The sequence below is a fragment of the Pseudorasbora parva genome, chromosome 13 (genome assembly GCF_024679245.1).
Source record: "Pseudorasbora parva isolate DD20220531a chromosome 13, ASM2467924v1, whole genome shotgun sequence".
NCBI lineage: Eukaryota > Metazoa > Chordata > Actinopteri > Cypriniformes > Gobionidae > Pseudorasbora > Pseudorasbora parva.
The window spans coordinates 41774167-41780166 of NC_090184.1; positions in this window are offsets into that span (position 1 = coordinate 41774167).

Genomic DNA, 6000 nt, shown 5'->3' on the forward strand with positions numbered 1-6000 from the left:
GTAAATGTGCACGCTCGCACTCTGCATGAGATGTTGCGTAATACCATCTAATGCACACATTGTAATGATCATCACCAAAATGTTTTTCCTTTAACCCTGTCGCCATCCACCATGGGCAAGCAAACAGACAGTCCAACCCCGAACTTTACCTTTATTTGTGACAGAAGTCACTATGTCTCAAACAAACAGATCAATGTTTGGAAAGCATCACAGTGACAGTTGGGTTGTCTCTGCTTGTTAAACTGGAATGAAAGAAAACATTTTAACATGAAAAATACACAGAAACTTGAAATATAATTCAAAATGATGCCGTGATCCCAGTAAACGAGAGCAGCAGGAACATGAGCCATTGCTCTGAGAAACACTGTAGGCTATATGTGACCTGCAGGGCAGCGGTTTGAAGACAGAGAAAGACAATTTGAGTTCACAGTCACAGCTGTGTAAACTTATATACCACAGACACACAAACACACACACACAAGTTGTGTTTTCATGTTTATGGGGACTTTCCATAGACATAATGATTTTTACACTGCACACATTGTATCTATCCCCTTTAACCACATGCATCACAGATAACGGTCTGAAATTTTTACATTTTCAAAAAAATATCAATATCTATAATCAATTGCAATTACAAATAATCAAATAATCAATCAGCATTTTTCCTCATGGAGACCAAAAAAATGTCCCCATCCCCAAATTTTGTCATCCTTATGGGCACATTTTGTCCTCAATAAGTAGTGTTTACCCATGCAAGCAAAGACACACACACACACACACACACACACACACACACACACACACACACACACACACACACGTCGTGTTTCCATGTTTTATGGGGACTTTCCATAGGCGTAATGGATTTCATACTGTACAAACTCTACATCCTATCCCCTTACACTGCCCCTGCCCCTAAACCTACCCATCACAGGAAACATTCTGCATTTTTACTTTCTCAAAAAAAACTCCTGTGTGATTTATAAGATGTTTTCCTCATGGGGACCTAAAAATGTCCCCACAAGGACAAGGATTTCGGATATTGCCATCTTTGTGGGGACATTTTGTCCCCATAACGTAGGGATTACCAGGTCACACACACACACACACACACACACACACACACACACACACACACACAACTAGGTAATGACAATAGGTTTATATTTTTTTATTTTTTTATTTTGCATTGAAATATACATTTATTTTAAGCAAATATATTACATATATTACTAATATATTATATAATAATATTTTTAGATATTATAATATAATATATATATATATATATATATATATATATATATATATATATATATATATATATATATATATATATATATATATATATATATATATATATTTAATTTTTCCACAGGAAGTCAGATTTAACGATTTAACTCAGTTCTGGGGACAGATTTGTCTAACTTAGCAAATACACACACACACACGCACACACACACACACACACACATGCAAACATTAAATCTAATAAATCTCTGTATAAATGGAGGACTGTATAAATACCCAGTCACCTAACTGATGTTCCTCGACAGGTTTTCAGCATCCCTCCACCTCCCCGTCTCCTCACACTCGCCTGGATACTTCCAACCAGAAATACTGGGGAAGTTAATGGTGTTTGTTTTCTCAGTTAATTACTTTATCCTTCATGTCGGATTCGGCTGAAAATGGCGCAGCTACAGTACACATTACAGGCACTGAGCAACCAGCGTGGATGTCTAAAGTTGCCTATATAATAATAATAAATAATAATCATTTGTTCGATTTATATAGCGGTTTTAAAGGCACTTAAAGTGCTTTACATAGAAGGAGGAATCTCCTCAACCACCACCAATGTGCAGCACCACCTGGATGATGCGACGGCAGCCATATTGCGCCAGAACGCTGCACACACCAGCTGATTGGTGGAGACGAGAGAGTGATTAAGCCAATCAGGAGAGGGGGATAATTAGGAGGCCATGATGGACAGAGGACAATGGGCAAATTTGGCCAGGATGCCGGGGTTACACCCCTACTCTTTATCGAAGGACACCCTGGGATTTTTAATGACCACAGAGTCAGGACCTCGGTTTAACATCTCATCCGAAGGATGGTGCTCTTTGTCTGTATAGTGTCCCCATCATTATACTGGGGTGTTAGGACCCACACAGACCACAGGGTGAGCGCCCCCTGCTGGCCTCACCAACACCTCTACCAGCAGTAGCCTAGTTTGGTCTCCCATCCAGGTACTGACCAGGCTCAGCTTCAGTGGGAAACCAGTCTTGGGCTACAGGTGATATGGCTGCTGGTAATATAGAAAGAATAAACCAGTCTTGTAGGAGAAACAACTAGGTCTAGGAGAAACAACAGAGATGTTAAAGAGCTATTCTTTTTTGTTATTATTTCTATGGGAATCTTTAATGAGGTCATTTTGAGCATGTGTCCATCAGAAGAAGGTTTACATCTAACATCTCGCCTTTCCAAACCACCCCTACATTTTCATTTTTCATTGCTGTTTCATAATAAACAGACTTAATTACTGATCCCTGGATGTCTCCCAGACTTACTGCTAAGCCCCCTGTGGGAATGTGTGTGCGTCTGTTTATATTCATTTCTTTCTTTTACGTAAAATATCAAAGTACGCAGTCTGTCGACGTCTGCTGCTTTTAAACTATGCTCTCCCTAATTACTTTAGATATATCCATCAGGCTATAAATCAAATCAAAGCAGCCCATCAATTATGAAATACTTTACAAAAACAACAATCTGCCCTCCTGTCCCTGCGTTTGTCTCTGAGTCCCTTTTATCAGCGAGACGGCTATTTAAAAACAAGATAAGACGCTGCCTCATTACAATGCCACATGACATCAAGAGCACTCATGTGAAGACAATCTGTCATCCACCACAAAGCTGAGGAGGGAGATCAGGTTTTAAAACCATCCTTAACAGCGTCTTTTACAACCTCCGGAGCAATCACACACAGGTTACTTGCATTTGCTCTAACAACCAATTAAATTCATAAAAATGGTGTGGGATCCCTGCTGATGTGGGCCGTATATGCACTGAGATTACAGACTAAGAATATCACCACAACTCAAAACCATGACATCAATTACAGCAGAACAATTCATTTTTACATTTTCTCAACTATTTTTTTGGGGGGGTGACTGGTGTGCAAATGCTGTATGATAATGCTGAGAGTGTTGCTATGGGGTAGCTAACTAGCCCAAGTTAAATGAGCATGAATTCAATTTCCGTAATATTAAGCAGCACAGCTGTTTCCAACATTGATAATAATCATAATCATGTTTCTTGTAGCAAAAAAAATTATATTAAAATGATTTCTGAAGGATCATGTGACACTGAGGACTGGAGAAATGATGCTGAAAATTCAGCTTTGATACATCCATCCATTAATCCATTCATCCATATAGGACAGGCTAAAATTCTCAGGCAGTCTCAGGGATCCAGTAGGTGGGTGGGACTCCTACAGTTTCTCTTTATCAGTTCAGAGTGCATCAATTATTCAACAACAGGGAAGTTGTGGACCTTGAGATTAACTTTTTGCTGTTATTTTTATTGTTGTTTTTTCCCTCATGCCAAGAGCACAGGACATATCCAGGCTATTACAGAGCAAACATATAGACATATACACAGTCATTCACTCCCACCAACACACTCATGTGCACACACACACACACACACACACACACACACACACACACACACACACACACACACACACATCACACGTTAGGTTTTTGTGAATTGTGGGGACTGTGTAAAATCCATAGGCGTAATGGATTTTACACAGTACAAACTGTACATCCTATCTCCCTGCCCGTACCCCTAAACCTACCACAGGAAACATTCTGCATTTAGTATGTTTATAAATGCATTTACATTGTGGGGACCGCTGGCTGGTGATCTCAGGTTTATATATAATAACACAAAAACACACATACACCCACACACACACACACACACACACACACACACACACACACACTAGTGAGACTGACACTGCTTACTGTCCTAATAATAAATGGGTGGGTGGGTGGATGATTGATAGATTGGTGAGTGGATGGATGGATGGATGGATGGATGGATGGATGGATGGATGGATGGATGGATGGATGGATGGATGGATGGAAGGATGGAAGGATGGATGGATGGATGATGGATGGTATAACCCTCACTGAAAAAAGGAATATACACTCTAAAAAATCCTGGGTTGTTTTAACCCAGCAATTGGGTTATTTTAACCCAGCGATTGGGTTGTTTTAATCCCACGGTTGGGTTAACTATTTGCTTAAAACAACCCAACTGCTGGGTTAGTCCATATTTGACCCAACATTGGGTTGTTTTTTACTCAGTGTATATATACATGGTAACACTTTAGTATGGGGGAACACATATTCACTATTAACAATGACTTTTAGCAAATAAACTCACAGAAATTAAGAAAGCATCTGATCAAAGTGATGTGGATAATCTGGAGGTAATTAAAATTACACCGTACTGATACATTGATAATAAAGTTATATAGGCCTATTTGAGACTTTCAACCTCAGATGTCACGGCCACAGACCGTTGGCTGAAAGTCTGATGCATTTGGCACACCAAATTGGATACATTTTAGGAGTTTTGAAGTCGTCATCTGATTGGTTGAATACTACTGGATGTCCAGGGAGAAGTGTGTGTCGCATTTTTAAACTGTCTGCCTGGAAACAAAGATGCTGTGATGCCAAACTTCCTCGTGGAGTTTATAACTGTGACAATGAGAGCTTACTGGGATCAGCTAAAATCTGGATTTTCAAAAAAATGTGACATATGTAAAGTTCGAGGAACAGACACTTTAAAATATGTTCAAGAGGTGTACCAGCCCGATCACACATAAATGCGTATAAATAGTACGAGTGTGCAATGTCATGCTTGAATGTTTACGCCAAAACTCATTTTGGCGTGCATATGATGTATATATGGCACGCTCTATTGGGTAGGTTTAGGGTAGTGGGGTTGGGGGTTCGTAGGTATAATACGCCATAAAATGCATATCATATGCACGCAAAAAATAGCGTATCATATGCACGCCAAAATGAGATATGGCGTATACATTCCACGACATTGCACACTCGTACTATTTATTCGCATTTTTCGTGAGATCGCCCTGGGTGTACACACTGGTCTGTTGTAGGCCCTGTCCCATAAGGCATCCTGACACTCATGGTCTTCCTCTGAGTCTGCTCTTTTGTGAAGAAATGCTGCTTTCTTTGACTGTCGGGAAGAAGTCAGCTGTGGAGTTCGCACCAGAGCGGGCTCAGCAGAAGTGTGTATCAATTGGCAAGGGCACATATCGACCGCTCACAAGCACCCTTCTGAAACCTAAAATGACTAAATGAGAAACTCTATGGCCTCATGGACTCAATGGCCAAGTGCTTGCGGCAGCCATCTTAAGTCCACGTATGAGTGTGCCATTTGGGACTGGACCATTGTAGGTACATTGTTAAATTTTTCACATCCCTAAACACAACGTGGAACAAAATGAACTGTGATTGGATGGGCAGTCTTTGGATATATTGGTCTGCCTAGACTACTTTGAATTAAATAAACAAATTGATTAATGAATGCAACATTTTTACATATAGCTCCTTTAATTCTGATTAAAAATAAAATATCACCTTGCAGTAATGAGATTTTGGGTATTGAATGTGCTTAAATGCCATGACAATAACACGGTTTAACAGTTGTGTAGCTCAACACAGTTAGTCTTATTGTTTACATCTGGTTTACTTGATTTACCATGAGTACCATTCCTAATATCAATCTAGCTCACTGCAGTGTGAACAAGAGTTTCATAGTAGCCGCCGAACAAATGCACTGAGTATCATTATAACGTAACTTTCAACACACTCAAATAATAATAGTGCTGCATTACCCCACATACGCATGAGTGGAAGAAGCAGAAGGACTCGTATGTGGCATAATAAAACCTCT